Source organism: Mustela nivalis (genome assembly GCF_964662115.1).
Source record: "Mustela nivalis genome assembly, chromosome: 14".
NCBI lineage: Eukaryota > Metazoa > Chordata > Mammalia > Carnivora > Mustelidae > Mustela > Mustela nivalis.
Window position 1 is genome coordinate 31,379,490 of NC_139033.1, and position 21,408 is coordinate 31,400,897.

The window sequence follows — 21,408 nt, forward strand, 5'->3', positions numbered from 1 at the left end:
CTGTGTGTCTTCTCACATTGGGATTTTGGAATTGGGAACTGCTGTGGCTTCCAAAATCTTGAAATTGCCATCAGGAAGTCTGAGTCACAGATCATGATGGGAAATGAGGTAATAATGGTGATACGAAACTTCATGACCCTGCAGTGGCCCAAGGAATTTCTGGGTCTCTCATCCAGGAAGCAGGGCAGGCAACCAAGAATAAAGTAGCATCTAGGGTCAAATACATATGGAAGGGCAAGTAAATGCAAACCAGGGTAAGTTCACTCTGACCAGCTCCTCATAAAAACAAGGTTTGCTGAGCCCCAAACACCATCAGTATTTCTTCTAGGTTCTAGATATATCTGCCCAGGAAATAGCCAAGCTACATAGTTCATGCTCAAGTTCTGATCAGAAACCTCTCTAAGATAAGATCAGGAACTCTATTGTTAATTTGGATTTTATTACTGCTCTAGTTGTCTAGGTTTCTTCCCTGTTTCCCAGAATCTTGGGAGAATCTTAGAGAATACCTATATTTAGGAAGGTTGCTCTGAGTCCTAGCTCCAGATACCCACCTGTTCCTGCTAAATTTTGGTAGCTTGTTTTATCTGTAGCCCAGGAGAAAAGCTGTGTGAGCTTACAAATAATACAGAAACTGTTAATTATATGGCTAGAGGATAGGGTGCTGTAGTGACTTCATAATCCCAGATGACTTAAAAGCAATGTGGCACCTTAGGTTTGGTATTGTAAAAACACTTGCATCAAGCATGGTTCTTCAACGTTGCACTCGTCTTTCATAAACTGATGTTTCCACATTTCTTGGTGTACTTTCTAGGATTCTGAAGTGAAGATCAAGTTAATTCCAGATAGTGCTTTTGCTTCCCTATTCTTAATGTGCCACTAAAATTCTTCAGAAGAATACTCCTTAGGATCGTTCCTGTCACCACTCTAACTGATGTTGGAAGAATGCCTACTATATCACGACCAAGATTTTGACAAAAATAATGCCATTTTCAACCCAGATACAGATGCATACCTTCTAATAGAGAGAGCCCTTTGAAGCCATATCTATAGATACGTACCATGCAGAAACATCTATGAATCTTACCCTAAGGTAGAACAATGGACTTCTCATTCTCTAAACCTAGCACAGACCTTTTGTAAAGATTCTCCCTAAGTTAGATTTCTCTAAATCAATCTTTCTCCTATAACCTCTTTGGAAGACTTCCTTTTATAATTTAAGAATTTTAGAATAGCATTCATTCCCCTCACCTAACCTGGCTTCAGATAGGGGTTTCTTTTTTCTTTTTTGGAAGTTTATATATTCATTTCAAGGATTAAAAAAAGATGCAGTAGACATAAACTTGTGTGTTCATTTTCTCAATTCTCAATTGCAGAAATCTCTTATGAGGGCTTAAATAAGTCATTTTATCTTGTAGCACCTGTATAGCTGAAGACTAATTCTCACAGACTTCAACAGAAGTCATTATGGTAAGTTTAATTTTGCATCCATTTTAAAAGCAGAGTACACAGCTGGGAACTCTCTTAAGGACATCTGTAACACAAACTGCAGCCTTCTCCCTATAGACTCATCATGTCAGGCCTAAGACTCATGGCCTATGGCTGCCACAAAAAGCTATGAATATATAATACAAACTGAAGCTCAAGAGCCCCCAATGAATTATGCTGTGAAACAATTTATTGTGCCTACCCAAAGATTCATTCTAAAGAAATAAAAAGACCAAGTCATTACTGGGTTTTCTTTCCTCTACTGATACTGACTCAATATTTCAAGTGGGATGAAAATGTATACAATAATTGATTCATTCTTGATAAATGATAAAAAGCTGTGAAATTGCCCCTCTTCATACATACACACACAACTGATTCCAGAATTTTGCAGTGTCCATAGATACTGGGCAGAACTCCTCCCATTCCATCACAAACCATCTTGAAAACTAAAAGATACCAGAGACAAACTCTCAAAGTTTTGCGCCCTCTCTCTTATTTCCAAAACAAAGGCAAGCTACCTATGGAATACAGATGGTCCTGATGTAATGATTCTTTGACTTTACAGTGGTGTGAAAGTGGTTCTCAATTGAATAGAAACGAGACTTCGAATTTTTCATTTTGACTTTTTCCCAGGCCAGGGATATGTGGTGCCATCTTCTTCTGTACGTAAGCCGCAGGCCTCAATCAGCCGGTAATCGTGAGGGTCAACAACCGATACACTGACAACCATCTGTGCCTGCACAGGGGTCTGTTTCTCACTTTCAATACAGTATTCAGTGATTTATAAGAGATATTCCTCACTTTATGATACAACAGGCTTTGTATTATATGATTTCACCCAACTGCAGGCTAATGTAAGGGTTCTGAGCATGATTAAGTTAGGCGAGGCCAAGCTACAGGGTTCAGGAGGTTACCTGTATTAAATGCATTTTCGACTTCTGTTATTTTCAACTTATGATGAATTTATCAGGACATAGGCCCATCATAAGTCAGGTTAGATCTTTACTTTTTGTTGGAAGCTGACAGCCGCATCATTTTATTTTTAAGGTTTTTTTGGTTTTTGTTTTTGCATCACTCATTTTTTTGCCATGCCCCTAAATGTATACCTCAGTGAGATGTCATTAATTGACAGAAATGATCTTGCCAGTCCCAGGCATTCTGACTGCTACTGCCATACCTAAAACCTATGGCTGGTATCTGATTTCATTATAGACACAGGAAAAAATATCTAGAAGCAAACAAATAGCAGCCAGATAAAAAGCATTAATTGAATTTCATTCAACCTGACTTAATTAATCCTTTAACCAGCAAACATAGGATGGTAAGCAATTTTAATGTATCTATTATTGTGAACTTAAATTGATGCAAGCAAACAAAAGGAAGTAACAAACACGTAGAAATAATTCAATTAACAACCACTGAATCCTTTGTTCAGATGATCTGCTTGTCAGAAATTCTTAATTATCCATAGCTCCAGAATATCAAATCAGGAAACACCTTCTAATTGAATATTATTTTATTAGTTCCACACTGCCTTGTTTTTATCAATGACTAAATTATACGTATATATTTTTATGTTTCCCCATTAGTTAAACCAATATATTGCTATCTTGATTTTAAAGATGAATCAATGTAGAAACAAAGGAATCCAACTTATGCAAAAACACAACTAATTAGAAAACCTATGGTCCCAATTTAGAATTATACTACCTATTGCATTTCGCAGTGAAAAATAGTTTTTTTGCTACCTCATTTATCAGATGTCTCTCTTCTACATTGACTAAGACACTTTCTCAGACACTTTCTCAACCCTGAAATATTCTGCTTTTAAGCTTTATACGTCCTACAACATTTCCAGAGTGACAACAGAGTGGTCATCCTCAAACCTCAGACAGGAGCTTACATCTCCATTCTTCCATCTTCAAATAAGAGTACAATTTCCTATGATTCCCTATAATGATGTCAGGTTAACTCATGGAAGCTGCCAGTGGAACAGGTGAGAAGTTAATGCCTATCTCTATGGAGTTTGTCTAGAATTTTTTTTAAAAAAGATATTTAGTTAAAAAAGAAAAAGAATAAACTACTTCCTAGTGCTATTGTGGAAGGTAATATCAAATGTAAAATGTGTGTCCCACTTAAACATTGCTTGTTATTGTTGAAGATGTTTTTGTCATTACAGGTCATCATGAGGCCAGCATAGTCCTCTACATTCTGTTCATTTATTACAATTAGACATGTAAATCATATTTCAGGTCCTCCCCAAATTATAGTTTTGAACAGAGGAGATATACCAGATGGGAGAAAAGAGCTATGCATTTTAAAATATCTATGTGAGAAACAAATAAAATAAAATATCTACTGAGATAATAAGAATCATTCAACTTCAAAATATAAGCATTACTTCCAAAAAGTAGTTGTGTCTTGGTAACATAAGGGAATATAATGGCTCCTATGCTTGTCCCGTTATGCAGCCAGGGGCACCGAACACCAACACATTTGTAATGGTCAATCTCCAGCCTGTTCTCATCATTCTTCTCCATTTATTTTTGGGCCCAAGATTGTAAAACACTAGTGTTGAAGTTGAAGAAAAAAATTAAAACAATTCTGGGAACAACAACAAAAAAAAATTTTAAATCTTCCCTAATCTTGTTGTTCTTGAATTTTAGGCACTTGTTTCTCTTTTTCTACAAGAATAATCTGTTCCTTCCTTCCTTTATTGAACCAACGACTAATGTTGCAACAATCGTGGAAATTAGGGGGACTAATAGATTTAGAAAAAGCAAAAGAGAAAAAAGCTAATAATGTGTGTGGTAGAAAATTGTGTAAGGAAAAACATTACTTATACATAATTGATTGAAATTTGATTATTTAAACTCATTCTGGAAGGCAACTGGCAATAAAATAAAAATATAAAGTATGAATTGTTATGAGCAATGTGTTTACTTCTAGTACTTCTAGTAATCTAGTCTACAGAAATAGAGGTTTTGCTCTTGCGAGAGACATCCAACTCCAGCTTAGGCAAAAGGAAGACTCAGTGATTTATGAATTGAGGAATAAAATCTGAAGAAAAGTAGGACTGTTACTGTGAAAATTTGAGACACTAAGGACTAGAATGTTTTCAGTGCTTTCTCTCCCCAACCCAACCTCTTTTCTCTAGGTTTCAAGGCTCTCCTCATTGTTTCTTAAACATAGAGGTAGATCCCAATCTTTTCACTTTGGAGTATCCACTGCCAAAGAAAAAAGGGGTAATTTAGAACAAGCCTCCATAACTGATCCAAACAATTTTGGCAAGGAAACCTGGGTCTTATAAGAACATCCCACCTGGGTGGCACCTGGCTGGCTCAATTGGTTAAGCATCTGTCTTGGGCTCAGGTCCTGAGCCTGGAGTCCCAGGATCAATCCCTGAATCAGGCTTTCTGCTCAGCAGGGAGCCTCTTCTCCCTATCCTCCCAGTTCATGTGCACTCGCTCTCTCTCGCTCTCTCGCTCTCTCTCTCAAATAAGTAAATAAAGTATTTTTTTTAATAAAATCACTAATTGTAAGGCTACCATTTACATGGGGGTGAGATGTACAAGAGATCCCTGTAGAAAGAGAAAGGATGAGGCTGGGCACAAAACATACATGTATTATATATGTTGTGTGTGTGTGTGTGTAAAATACACATTAATATATGATGCATCATATATAAAAATCAATACACATGGCTTGTAAAGCTCACCATGGAAGACAAGCAAAATCCTTCCTTTTTTAAAGAGTTTATCTATTTATTTGAGAGAGAGAGAATGAGACGGGGTTTGTGGGAGACTAAGGAGTAGAAGGAGAGGGACAAGTAGACTCTGTGCTGTGCACAGAACCCTGAGATCATGACTTGAGCTGATATCAAGAATTAGATGCCTAAACCACTGAGCCACCCAGGTGACCCAAGCAAAAGCCTTCTAATAATAATGTAAAATATCTCCATTCACTTTTTATAGGAAAAGATTCCTTAAGTAAGGCATGAAAATACTAATTACAAATACAAAGCTTGAAAAACTAGACTACATTAAAATAGGATCTCCTGTTCAGCAAACCCATAGTTAAGAAAGTAGAAAGGCAAAGTGAAAGGATGAAATGATATTTACAGCACATATAAGTGATAAAGTAATTGTAACTGCTTTATAGAAAACATTTCTACAAATAAAAAGTAAAGCACACAATGTACAAGAATCTTCAAGTATCACTTTATAAAAGACAAGTCCAAATGGTCAATAAGCACAAAATATGCTTTGCCCCATTAGTTATCATTGAACTTGCCTAAGAAGCACCTTCCATATCCCCTCTGTTTTAACTCTAATTTCAGTCATGTCTTTCAGTCTTGCTCAGAGAGCATCTTGCCTTAAGAGTGTCACATAAACAATGAATCTTGGAATACTGAAAAAAAATATGGGTGTGGTGCATCAACAATGACTCCTGGAACACTAAAAAATAAAATTAAATTTTAAAAAAAGATATGAAATGTAAAATATATGTAAATAAAATAAATATATTTTGTACAGTGTACCTGTGATGGCTAAAGAATCTATTTAATATATGAAATAAAATATCATTTATCGGGGCGCCTGGGTGGTTCAGTGGGTTAAAGCCTCTGCCTTCGGTTCAGGTCATGATCCCAGGGTGCTGGGATCGAGCCCCGCATCAGGCTCTCTGTTCAGCGGGGAGCCTGCTTCCTCCTCTCTCTCTGCCTGCCTCTCTGCCTACTTGTGATCTCTGTCTGTCAAATAAATAAATAAAATCTTTAAATATATATATATATATAATTTATCATTTTATACAACTAATAAAAAAATATAGTAAAATAATTAAATTACAAAAAAAGGTGTCTCATGTATTTCTGCCTGCTTCAGGGTTTCTCCAATGTTAAGAACACCAGTAAAAGCCTACTGAGCAAGTGTGGAAGTGCAAAGAAGCATAAGTAATCCTCTACAAAGGAGGGTTATAGTCAATAAATTATTATCCTCCTAGCTGATCCTTGGGCAGAGGATTCTGAATCACATTCTGTGCATTCTTCATTACATCCCAGAAAGGAACAAACCCCAGCTGCCCACAGTAGTGACCTTTCTAACACACATTTATACTGGGTTTTCATTTTTCAGTCAGTCCCTAAGGTTTTTCTTTCCTACTTCTTTGGACGGCATCCTGGGTATAATTCTTTTCTTAGGCTCTGCTTTCAAGAAGAAACTCAACGTAAGACAACCATATAAATTAAGGCCACAGTAACATTCCTTTAAGAACACACCAGAATAAATTTAAACTAAAACCCACAATTGGTAAGGGTATGGATCAACACTTGCATACAGTGCTGGTGAAAATGCAATTGGTACACATATTCACCAAGATAGCCACTTACTGGGCCATAAAACCTACCTTAACAAGTTGAAAAAGATAGAAATCATAAAATGTCTGTTTCCAATTTGGAATTAAACTAGAAATCAATAGCAGAAAGATAGCTTAAAATTCAGAAACACTTGGGAGACTAAACAACACACTTATAAAAACAACACATGGGGCAAGAAGAAATCTCAAGAGAAATTAAATGCTATTTTGAACTAAATGAAAATGAAAACACAACTTGACAAAAGTAGGATATACTGAAAGTAGTGGTTAGAGGGAAATTTATATCATTGCATGCGTATACTAGAAAAAAAAGAAAGATCTAAAATCAATAATCTAAGCTTCTACCTTAGGAAACTTGAAAAGAGAAATAGAGAGAGAAAGATAAAAAATTATTTTATATTTATTTTAATAAGCTGAGTAAGAAAAATAAGAATTATAGCAGAAATAAATGAAATTGAAAACAAGACCACTAGAAAAGTCAATAAAACCAAAGTTGTTTCTTTGAAAACATGGATAATTTCGACAAGTCTAATGTCAGGCTGAGAAAAAAAGGAGCGAAGACACAAACTACAAAATACCAGAAATGAAGGGACCTAAATACAAATCCCAAGGACATTAAAAGGTTAATAAAGGAAAGCTATGAAAATTCTGTGGCCACAAACTTGATAATCTGGATGAAATGGGCCAAATCCTTGGAAGATAAGGTCTGCTAAAACTCACATAAGAAATCAACAATATGAATAACCCTCTACTTACTAAAGAAATTGATACAGTAATTATTAATTTTCTAATACAGAAAACACCAAGTCTAGATGGATTAACTGGTGAATTCCACCAAACATTTAATGAATGAATGGTATCAATTCTCTCCAGTCTCTTTCAGAAGGCAGAAGCAATGAGAATGCTTCCTAATTTATTCTGTTTCGCCAGCACTACTCTAATACAAAATCAGACAAAGACATTATGATAAAAGAAAGCTACAGATCAGTATTTCATATGAACAAAATGCAAAAATTCTTAAAAATATGTTATAAAAATGAATTCAGTAACGAAAAGCATGAATTATATACCACTCCAATAGGGGTTTATCCATGTATGCAAGACTGGTTAACACTTGAAAACAAATTAATGTAATCTATCACAACAGGATAAAAAAAGAAAAATCACATAGTCATATCAATAGACGCAGAAAAGGCATCCGACAAAAATCCAATACCCATTTATAATAAAAACTCTCAATAAATGAGCAATAGAGGGGAACTTCCTCAAACTAATAAAGAACATCTACAAAACCTACAGCTAACATCATACTCAATGGTCAGAAATTAGAAGCTTTATCACTCAAATCCAGAACAAAGCAAGGATGTCCCTTCAAACCACTCCCTTTTCAAACTGTACTAGAAGACCTAGTGACTACAATAACAAAAGGAAATAAAAAATAGACTGGAAAGGAAGAAATAAGACAATTTTTGTTGCTAGATGGTATAACTGTTTATGCAGAAAATTCAAAAGAATCAACATAAATAATTCCTGGAACTAATATGTACTTACAGCAAGATTATAAGATACAAGATTAAAATAAAAAAATCAATCTAATTCCTATTTACCAGCAATGAACAAAAGGAATTTAAGTCAAGCAGAGAGAGTCAATTATCATATGGTTTCACTTCTTGTGGAGCATAAGGAATAACATGGAGGACATTGGGAAATGGAGAGGAGAAGTGAGATGGGGGAAATCGGAGTGGGAGACAAACCATGAGAGACTGTGGATCTGAGAAATGAACTGAGGGTTTTGGAGTTGTGGGGGGAGGGCGCAGTTGCGTGAGCCTGGTAGTAGGTATTACGGAGGGCACACTGGGTGTGGTGCATAAACAATGAATTTTGGAACACTGAAAAGAAATAAAGTAAAATAAAATGGAAAAAAATTCAAAACAAAAGACTATAAAAAAATAAATAAAACAATAAAACAAAACACAATACCATTTACATTAGCATCCTCAAACCAGAATACTTAGGTATAAATCTAACAAAATATATATAAGATTATACAAGGAAAACTATAAAACTCTGATGAACAAAAACCAAAGACCTAATGTATGGAAAAATATCCCATATTCCTGGATAAGAAGTCTCAATATTGTCAAGATGTTACTTCTTCCTGATTTAAACTAACATGTGATTTTATGGAATTAACAAACTGATTCTAAAGCTTACATGAAGAAGCAAAAGACCCAGAACAGTGAACACAATATTGAAGGAGAAGAAAAAGGTTAGAGGACTGGCACTACTTGAATCCAGAATTACTATAAAAGTACAATAATCAAGACAGTTGGATAGTGATGAAAGAATAGATAAACAGATCAATGGAAGAGAATATAAAGCCCAGAAATGGAGCCAGATACATAACATTCCTTTGATCTTTGAAAAAGGAGCAAAGGCAATACACTGGAGCAAAATTATCCTTTAAACAAATGGTGCTATGTGCAATATGCAGTAAAGTTTACACCTTTCACAAAAACTAATCCAAAATGGATTACAAACTTAAAAGTAAAATGCAAAACCACAGAACTCCAAGAAGATAACATGGGAGGAAACCCAAATATTCTGGGTATAGCAATGCCTTTTAAGAGAAACACCAAAGGCATACCCCATGAAAGAAATAATTGATAAGCTTGACTTTACTAAATTAATTGACTTTATCAATTCAATTAGTTGACTTTATTAAAATGAAACATTTCTGTCTTATAAAAGATACTGTCAAGAAAATGAAAATACAACCACAGACTTGGAGAAAATACTTATAATCTCATAAAAGACTGTTATCAGAACTCTTAAATAATATAAGAACTCCTAATACATAAGTTCTTATGTATTACATAATACATAAGTTCTAATACATAAGTTCTTATAAGAACTCTTAAAACTCAAAAATAAGAAAATGAACAACTTGATTAAGAAAACGGGCCCAAAGCTTTAATAGACACCTCACCAAAGAAGATAAACAGATGGCAAATAAGCATATGAAGAAATGGTCCATAACCTGTCATTAATGAATTGCAAATTAATATAACAATGAAACATCACATCACATCTATTAGAATGGCTCAAATCCAGAACACTAACAACAGATGACACCAAATGCTGGAAAGGATGACATTTATTGTCAGTGGTAATGCAAGATGGTACAGAGACTCTGGAAGATAATTTAGCAGCACCTTATAAAACTAAATATATACTGACTATATGATCTAGCAATCAAGCTCCTTGGTGAGAGGAGTTGAACACTTGTAACTACATAAAAACCTAAGCATATAAACTAATGTTTATAACAGCTTTATTTAGAATTTCCATAACTTGAAGAAACCAAGATGACTTCCCATAGGTAACTGGACAAATAAATGGCAGTACATCCAGACAATGGAATGTTATGTACTAAAATGAGATATCAGGGCACCTGGGTGGCTCAGTGGGTTAAGCCTCTGCCTTCAGCTCAGGTCATGACCTCAGGGTCCTAGGATAGAGGCCAACATTGGGCTTTCTGCTCAGCAGGGAGCCTGCTTCTCCCTCTCTCTGCCTACCTCTCTGCCTACCTGTGATCTCTGTCAAATAAATAAATAAAAATCTTTTAAAAAAATATAAATTTGTAGGTCTAGTGTGCTGAAGCTGAGTTAAATAAATCTAATAATGATGATAAAATTCAAATGATGAAAACTGATTATGACATGTAACTTTTAGTAAACAATCTACAGATGATATAGGAGTGTCTTAGATCAAAATCTATATATTAAGGACAAAAGAATAAAATCAAAGAAAGAATCCTAATAAATCCACGGGAAACTGTTCATAAATTAGCCTCAGGGTTTAGGACAGCCATGAGCAAGAGTCCTGGTGGCAGGATTCACACCTGTATTTAGATGCTAGTGCCCTATGTCCTCAAGGAACATTATTGCAGTTGTGAGCAAGTGTAAAAATAATGTCCATAAACACAAATTGTGGGCTGAGGGCAGGCTTTGGGATAGAGGGGGCCTTGCATGGCTCCTGGGAGGCAGTCAAACTTGAGTAGTAAGTATGACTTTCTCTATTCACTGTTTTGGGCCAAGAGACAAACCATGTTAGTTTAACTGAGTGGCCTTACTTTATTTGGGGAACATAAATGAGCAATTAATTAGTTCCATGCGGGGATACTGTGCAATTATTGTCCTTGTAGACTTGCTCTCTCTAAAGTCTTGTGTTACTCATCTATTTTTGTTGCTTGCTTTTCAATATTTGTTGCCTTGAAATATTATACACTTAGGGTGTACAAAATACAAACGTAAAGATAAGCAGTTTACAGCACAACAAACATCCAGTTAACCATCATCAAAGTCAAAAACAGACTTGAAATGGTCCTCGTACACTCAAAACCCTCCTAGTGCTCCATTCGAGACACTTACCGTTCTCTTTCCAGAGAATGCACACTCTATCCTGATCTTTATGGTTTTTTTCCATTTCCAGGATTGTTAAATTAAAATATAATGTAATATTTGCTTCAGGGGTACAGGTGTGTGAATCATCAGTCTTACACAATTCATAGCACTCACCATAGCAAACTCTCACTTTCTTTCTTCCAATGTCCATCTCCCAGCTACCCTATCTCCCCCTCAACCCCCAGCAACCTTCAGTTTGTTTCCTGAGATTAAGAGTCTCTTATTTTTTAGAGTATTTTTAGGTTTACAAGAAAATTGAGCCAAGGCATAGAGAATTCCCATATATCCTCTGATTCCACTCCTGCATAGTCACTCTCATTACCAAGAACCTCTGCCAATGTGATACATTTGTTACAATTGACGAACCGCATTGCCACATCATTATTAACTAAAGTCCATGGCTTATATTAGGGTTTGCTCTTTATGTTTTATACCCTGTGTGATTGGAAAATGTATGATGACAGGTATCATTTGCCATTATAGTTTTATGTATAATACTTTCCTTGTCCTAAAAATCCTTTGTGATCTACCTATTCATCTCTCCCAACCTCCTAAACTCCAGCAACTACTGATCTTTTTTTTTTTAAGACTTTATTTATTTATTTATTTATTTATTAATGTTTTATTTATTTACTTATTTATTTGACACAGCAAGAGAGGGAACACAAGCAGGGTGATCGGGAGAGGGAGAAGCAGGCTTCTTACTGAGCAGGGAGCGTGATGCAGGGCTTGATCCCAGGACTCTGAGCCAAGACAGAGGCTTACCGACTGAGCCATCCAGGAGCCTCACTACTGATCTTTTTACTAAATCCACACTTTAACCTTTTCCAGAAAGTCATATTGTTGGAATCATATAATATGTAAACTTTTCAGATTGTTTCTTTCACTTAGTGGTATGTACTGAAGTTCCTTCCTGTCCTTTCATGGCTTGATATCTCATTTTAAAGGTTTTATTTATTTATTTGACTTGGGGACTTGATCCCAGGACCCCGGGATCATGACCTGAGCCGAAGGCAGAGGCTTTAACCCACTGAGCCACCCAGGTGCCCCTACAAATTTATATTTTAAACTTGTTTCTGGACAGAATTGGTCCTGTCTGAAATGATAGCAAACATAAATTGAGTCAGGTGGTTACACATAGGAAGGTTAAAGCACTAGGTGAAATACCAGACTTCCTGCACCAAACAAAACAAAACAAAACACAAAACCATAAAGCAAACGTTAAAAATAAAAAAGGCACAGTGCTTCAAATTATCTGTTTATTTAGTGTTGATTCATCCAGAAGTCTTAAAATAATATTCAGAAAGTTGAAACCTCTGTTTACTACAAGTAATGATTACTTTAGACCAAAGGTTGACTTTTTTTAATGATGTACCATTATGATGTGAATGAGGTAAGAAAGTTTTAAGTCACTTGAAACATTATTAAAAGCTACGTAATGATGTAACAAAGTATTGCCATGAAAAGTCTTTCTCATTTCATGTGCAAGAAGGAAAGCGTTTCTTGTGACTCTCCTTTCATTCTTCAGTAGATACTAACTTATACTCAGTCTTCTGCGTTGGCCTAGGTCTAGAAGGACAGTGATTTTCCACCATTCTTGCCTGGTGGTAGAATAGTAATCCATACAAGAACCAGAAGGCTAGCCTCTACATGGTCCCAAGTTATCTTACATAAGAATGATGCCTTATATATCTTGCTTGATTTAGAAAGCAAATCCCAATATTTTTTTAAAACTCTAAGAAAAGTGTTAATAATACCCAGTAAAGGTAAGTGTGTGGTAAAGCACTTCTGTCCAGCAAAAATAAATAGATATAAGCTATTCAGGAAAAAAGTCCAGTATGTGCTTGAAAAAAAACTAGACTAATATTCTTTGACCCATTAATTCTAATTCTAAGAATACTATGTAACATGAATGTGTACACAGAGATGTTCATGTTTATAATAGCAAACCAGTGGAAATAAATATCCAAACATAATGGAATTATAGTTTTAAAGTATTAGTATTAAACTACAAATGATATATACCAAAAAAGCATTGATTTGGACCAGTATCTGCCAAAATGTTAACAAGCACTGTTTTTGGATTTCAGATGTGTAAAGGTGAGTCTTTAGAGAAAAGAATAATACTGAGAATCTCTTGTCCTTGAAATTCAAGTGTGCCCTTCCTTCACTGTTGTGTCCCTATAGATTTAAGAAGCATAAGTTTTCAACCCCACATGCAGTGCCAGTGTAAAGTTATGCTTAATATTTCAACTGCACTAATCCTAACGTGCACTTGGGCCATCCCATGAAGCCAGAACTGTCTGAAATTTGCAACATGTTTATCTGAGAACCCATTTTTCCTTGCTTTCACACATGTATCCTTAGGTGACTCAATTAGCTTTTTTACTTTAATATGCAGCAACCAGGACACAACATGATTGAATTTTCAGCTCTCCTTGCCCCATTATTGAGGTAAAGGTGTTTAACAACTGAACAACTGAACTCCAGATGACAACAGTGATTGATGGAAAGTTAAACACACAAATTGACAGTTATTTGGGGGTTTAATTGTTCTATAAACATATCTAGTATTTTAAGACAATACGTTGATATGAGACAGGAATTCTCTGAACCAATGATTTATTTAAAAAAAAAATCTGGGCCTTGGGGTACCTGGGTGGCTCAGTGGGTTAAGCATCTGACTCGATTTCAGCTCAGGTCATGATATAAGGATTGTAAGATCAAGTCCTGTCCAACTCTGCACTCAGTGTGGAGTCAGCTTAAAGCTCTATCTCCCTCACCTTTTGTCCCTTCCTGTCTCACACATACTTTCTCTAAAATAAATAATCTTAAAAAAAAAAAAATCCAGGACAATAGTATGCAATTTATATTCAAACAGAAAGGGTCTATTATTTACATTTGAACTTTGGTATATTTGGAAAATTCTGCCGTTTTCACACTTCAACATATGTGAAAAATAGAACAAGTGCCAGAGAGTTTATAGAAGGCAAGAACTCTGAGTTAAAAAAAAAACAAAAACAGGGGTTCTTTTGTGGCTTAGTGGGTTAAGCCTCTGCCTTCGGCTCAAGTCATTATCTCAGGATTCTGGGACAAAGCCCCACATCGGGCTCTCTGCTCAGCAGGAAGCCTGCTTCCCCCTCTCACTCTGCCTGCCTCTCTGCCTACTTGTGATTTCTTTCTCTCTGTCAAATAAATAAATAAAATCTTTAAAAAGATAAACATAAAATGAACATTGACAACACTGGTGAGAACCTGCTGAGAGCAGTAATGTAATTCCTGGTGTTGATAGTACCATTACATTAAGCAAAGCAGCTGGACAGAGAAAAAATGCTTTGTTTTCAGTGACCCAGCCTTAGAGACATCATGTATGATGTCACGGGCTACCATGAAGGTAGCCCGACTTTTGCCTTTCACCTAGTGGACAAGCACTAGGATTTGGTCAGGATATGGGGCTGCCTTGGCACACAGACTCTCTGCTTGGATGGTGCTTTGTGGTTCAACCCAACTCTCCTGAGATAAGCAACTCACTTTGGGAAATAAGCATTTTTTAAGCCATTTTTCCAAGAGGAGTCATGCAATTGTCATCGATCCTCAGCCACCTCCACCCTGAAGGACAGTGCTGGCGCCATGATATTACAATGCCTGCTGTGGGTTCAAGAGTTACAGACACTAGAGAACAGATTTTCTCTATGTCCTCTATTTATTTACATTTATTCACTCCAATAAATAAGATTATTTTTAGGAGACTGGTTCTAAGTGCTTAATTCTCAAGGCCTATGTTGACATAAATTGAATAAGCTATACCCATTATCTATTATTCCTCTATTCTACATTACTCAATAGATAGCCCAAATAGCCTCTATTAATTATCATTTAATGATTAAAATAAGCCTAAATGATGGGAATAAGCATTAAATCCTTACAATGATGGTATTAGGGGAAGAAACTAGAATGCAGGAGAGTCAAATATCAAAGCGAGGGATTGAACACAGGCTCATTAGACGTCAGGGCCTTGTTTTAATTACTATTCATCTGAATTCCCCCTTTCCTATTCTTACATGCAACTTCTCATATATCTAGAATGATAAAATGAATTCTCCATACTTGCTAAAAACAACTAAAACTTACAGCATGAAATAAATATGTAATATATCAATAATTTTTATTTGTTAAAGTTTATATATGGTTCTACATAGAGTTGGTTTATGTTTTGTATGTAATAAGACAGAGATAAAATGAAACAATTATTTTTATTTCATTATATTTATATATTTTATATATAGATTAAAAAATCTGTGGAATAAATAGACAATATTGAATGTATCAAACTCTCCCTAATAACGTGGGGTCAATTGTCATGTAACCTGGCTTATTCCTACAGGAACTGAGTTGGATCCTATGCTTTATAAGATTCTTCTACTTCCTTTTTTATTGGTTTATCATCAGGCTATTAAGCTATTTGTTGCTATTCTCAATAAATAGCACGTAAGTCACCCCTTCTCAATTTTTTCTTTCTAATTGCCTACAGTCTGAGATCTTGTATAATCTAGATTGTTAGACTTCTTTGCAAACTCAGATAAGACAATATATGTAAAGATCTGAGAGGTTAGTGTAATAGAAGCAAGTTCTATTTTTCATGAGAGTTTGTATTATTGACTTGAGGTCTATTTTGCCTTCTTCCAGATATTTAAGTTTGTTAGTGACATAGGGAAGTAACAGAGAGTTGAAAGAAATGAAAGTAAACTGCAAAAGAGAAAATAGAAAACTGTTACTCTTTAAAAAATCCATTAAGAATACAAACACTCAGATATTTGTGCAATTTAAAAATCTCCAGAAGCTATCTCCCATTAATGAGAGAAGTACCCTATACAAAATGCCAAGACTTGACTATATTTCTTTGGTTCTGTCGGAGGAATACCAGTTTCCCTTTGAATACCAGTTTAATCTGGTAGTCAGTGTTTGTTTCTGCAGGAGCAATGGTGAGGCTCTCTATTCCAGAAAGAGGTCTTGCCTGCCTCTGCAACTCCCCACTCCGCCATTCCCTCGAGATGACTAAAGCATTAATCTATTATTTCAGACTATAGAAGAGTATTTAAGGGCATATACAGCCATATGTAGAAACCATATGAATTTACTAGCTTCCTTGCAAGATATGACCACCTACTGTTTACCTTTATATAATGAGAAGACCCAAGAAGGACATAACATAAAAACCATGCTCTCTTTCTTGTCCTCTCCTACAGGAAATAGAGGGATAAAAAAGGGCCCCCGCCTACCATCCTCAGATATTTTAGGCTGTATTTTTCCCCGTTTGAACACTTACATATGCTGGCAATACCTTCAGGTTCCAAGATTATGCAGGCAACCAGAGGATTATATTTTCTCAAAATTGAGATTTAAACCTTAAGGGAGATAATGGACCCTGCAGGCCTCCAACATAAAGCATGTGCCTCAAGCTGCTCACAAGAATTTGGTATCTACCCAGCCAGCAATAAAATGACATGCTCATTCTCACTTGCTCTTAGCTTTTTTATTCAGTTCCCTTGAGGATTTCATTATAAGAGAGATGATTGGCAGGACAGGACTGGGGAACCCACTCATTTGTTAAACAAATACCATCAGACATAACATATTCAAATCCCAACCTGGCTTCAAAATCCTCTAAATATATATATATATATATATATATATATATATATATATATATCAGTTATTTTATTGAGTATCTACCACTGTGCTATTGAAAATGATGAGTGTGGATAGACTCAGAGTAAGAAATGATGAATAAAGGAGATTTTTACATTTGTCATCTCATTTAGAGAAATGGTAACATTTTATGAATCTCCACTTTAAGGATACAGGAAAGGAACCCATAAACTAAACTCTGAATGAGATACACTACACCTTCTAATAGAATTCGCTCAGTCCCTCTGCTTGTTCAATTTTCCTTGATTTGTTATGAAAAATAACATTTTCATCAACCTATTTCACAGTAAGTTGGAATACCTTCTGGCATAATATGTTTTCAGTTAAATAATAGCATTCATTAAAATTCATGTTCCCAGAAGGCAGAAACTTTGTATTCTATTTGGTCTATATTACACTTAATGTGTTTGTCTTTCCAGCACCAATGATTATGATGATAACACACGGTGTCCAACAGTAAAATAGCACATGTCCCAGTGAGGTTGTTTGGAAACTCGCAGTTGTAAGATTGTAAGAGTTGCCTGTTGGCAAGGATATACTTCCAACGTGAGATAAAAATGAATCACATATGTCTTCCCCACAGTGATGAGCTTACCACAGGAAAGAGTAAGGAATGTTTTACAGTCCAGTCACAACTTGACAAAAGAGAACCTAAAAATGGGTCCTTACATGTTGTGAAAGCACAAGGATTCCAAAAGGGGACTTCTCTCCAAGAGAAAAATAAGTTATTGTATAGAATCTTGGTGTCCTCTAAAATAAAAAACTGTTGCTCTAACTACAACCGGAGGTGGTGAGAAGATGCCAGAGCACAGACACCAGACACGGAACCAGGTGTTCTCCCTCCAAGCAGCTACTGCATAGTGAGTCACAGTTTGCAAAAGTAAATTTCTCAGCAGCAGAGACGCCTGAGTTCACCCACCGCCAAGAAGCAATCTATTTCATTTGAACAATTCTATGAGTGGGGAAACAGAGAAGTGTCTTTTCCAATCCAAAAGGCGACAGGGACAAACCAAATATATATGACATGGCAGAAGAGACCCGACAAGGAAATTAGCTACTCCTGGGACTCCTGCAAACTGGTTAACACACGTCGTTTCAGTTCTCCACAGCTCAGTTCCCCAATACATAACATTAGAGGATTAAATAAATCATCCCAGCTTTTAGACTTTACAATTCTAAGCAACATAGTATAAATAAACACCCCAAACTCTTTAATATTTAATAAAATATATTCTTTCATGCAATGTCCATGTAATAAACAAGGGGACTGATATATTCAAAGTACTTGGACAAATAGATAATGACAAGAAAGGAGACAACCTCTCCAAATCCAAGAGTTACACTTTTGAAGATCATTAACAAAATTTGTTCACTGGGAAAACTAAAATTACTAAAAGGAAAAATGTAAGTAGGGAAACAAAGCGAAAACAAACCGTAGTGCCAAGTCTCCATGGAAACTCCGGAGAGTGAGCATGTATGCCACAATCATGCTGAGAAAAAAAGTGTTACAGGCATACTTTTTGCTAAAATTTAAAAAAAAAAAATTAAAGATCCCAGCCACTCTATGGTAAATAGTAGAACTCTCTAAATATTTGATTGTTCCATCAGCATTATTATTTGATGACATTGCCTGTTGTTTCATCGAGATCCTGATGATTCCTGAGCGTCCTACAGTCCTAGAAATGGAAAGACATATAATGGCATGTAGTCCACTCCACCTGATACCTAGCATCCCTACCAACGGGACTTTATTGTCTCCTCTGTTCTTAATGCATGATACTCATGTATGATCAAAGTATAAGGTAAGGATTTACCTGACTCAGGAAGCAATGGTCAAAATAAAGAAATGGGAGCTTACAAAAAAATTCTCATATTTTTAATGACACTTTTTATAAGAATGTGATATGGAAATTCCCCAAGTCAAAAAAGTCATTTAAGCCATGTCTCTCACCAAAAAAGGAAACTCCCAAGAAGATCATTTCACTTACATGAGACCTCCATGTCCCAGTGAAGAGCCCTTGGGAGAGGGGTCCTCAGCAGGTCAGCAAAGAACCAGTGTGAGAAAGCTATCTCACTGCATGCTAGAGACAATTTCTTTTAAATTATTTTAAAATGAGAAGAAACACTTTAACCCCAAAGTAGATTAAAGTTAACAGAGTAAATGAAAGACCTATGCTAACCAATTTAATGTGTTATCAGACAGGAAAAAGGAGATGGACGTCAATGAAAAACATGTGTTGCACAAACACGAAGCAACTCATTTGTTTTGGTTCACAAGCCGTGCTCTCTATCAGTTCAAAATGTGCTCTGTTTTCCTTGCTACCCTACATCAATTTTAAGGGAATTGGAATTATTTATATTTATTTATTTATCAATTATTTTTCAAGCATAATAATTTGCCCTATTTTTCTTTCATGGAGTAGTTTCTCATATCCATTTAGGTTTCATAGTAATGAGTTTCAGGTATTTTTCTTCCTTGTGTTTTATCTTTTCAAATTTCTTTTTTTTTTGGTATCCTTTCCCTCACATGATGAATAATAATTTAAAATAACAATGTGTCATCACAGTACTAGATACTAGGTAAATAAATATAAATAAGATACTGTCCCTGTCTCAGTTTTATAGTGGCAGAGCAAATGTAAATAAAACATTCTGTGAATTGTTAAAGATACAAAAATAAAAGTATAATACTGTAAACTTAAGAAATGCAAAAGAATGAGTAGGCATTGATAGGTATGGGAGGAGTGGGGGTAAAAAAATCCACTGGAGGTATTTAAGCCCTGAAGCTGTATATTGAGCGAGAAATTAGATGTGGTAGTAAACTACTCTAAGCAGGCAACATTATTAGTTCTAATACCAGTCCAAAGACATACACATTACCTAGCTTGATACTGTCACACAGCTGAAACTATTGTCTTTTTAGGTTTTCTTTACATGCTTTAATTTGAATAACCTATCTATATTTGCTTTCATTTCTTGGATTCTTTAACCTGTTATATCCAAGTTGCTGTTTAATTTCATCAGATGGATTCTACAGTTCAGTAATGTCCATTTGGTACATTTTTTTAAGACCGTAAAATATCTAAATATAGCAGAACATAGGCAAAGGACTAGAAAACAGAGTTAGAAACTTTCTGAGAAGTCAAATATTGATGTTTTTGTTATTTTCTTTGAAAGGATACATTGTCTGGTATAATTTCTAATGTCAACTTGGCTTTATCTAATACTTTTCCTCTTTTGAAGGAGAACTATGAACACAAAAATTGGAGATTTACAAGTATCCAACACCAGATTTCATATTTCTATTTTTTTTAAGATTTTTTTTTTTAATTTATTTCAGAGAGAAAGCACAACCAGGTAGAGTGGCATGGGCCAAACAGACTTCTCGCTGAGCAGGGAGCACAACGTGGGGCTCCGTATCAACCTGAGTTGAAGGCGGACACAACCAACTGAGCTTCCTAGGCGCCCCCAGATTTCGAATTTCTGATGTGACACGGACACTAGAGGCGCTGCTGCTTTTAGAACGGTATACTAGTAAGACCAGTGAACTATGTGTAGTCCCCAGTATAAGTGTCCATTATCCCTTACACACGTCTTTTTCATTGCTCTTCCTTATCTCCAAAATGAGAGCAAGAAAGGTAGGATATGAAAGGTGGCATTTAGTTTTTTCATAAAGTACTATTTTTAAAAGAGATTAACCCAGGAATTCATGGTTTTCTGTGGTTGCAGATCAGAAAATAAAATAACCCTCATGACACAAACACCTTCCTTATTAACCAATCTACATCAATAATGAAATTACTCACACTGTAAGCCTCGAGCGAGCTCCATTCCCTGTTGCTCTGATGCAGGCAAGGGACAGAGTGAAGTTCGACGGTGTTAAGAGCCAAACTTCTGCACATCTTAAGAATGAATAATGGAGAACTTCGAACAGTCAGAAGGGTTTCCATCACAGCAGAAGCCATTTTATATAGTGTAGCTCCTTTTCCCCATTTTAACTGATGAAAGTCATTCTTAAGAATATGTTGTCCCACAAATAAAACCTCTCAGGATGTGTTACTTGTCTGTGATTCACTCTGACTCCGCCCCAGTTGTCATTCAATACCCTAGAATGGCATTTGCTCTGAGGCCTGGGTCCGGGATGCTTGTTCCAGGGCCAAAAACTAATAAAGAAAATCAATCTTTAAACAGTCTTTCGAACTCCTGGTCACACGTGACCTCCAGTGCATCTAGGCTACAAAGGCAAAGGGCTTCTATGCCTTTTAGCAAAACCCAGAAGCCCGCTTCTGTCTCTCCTGACATCATGTGCTCCGTCTCTGGAAGGGACAGAAAGGAGCGGAGCTTCGGGGACCCTTCCACCGACTCATCTTGC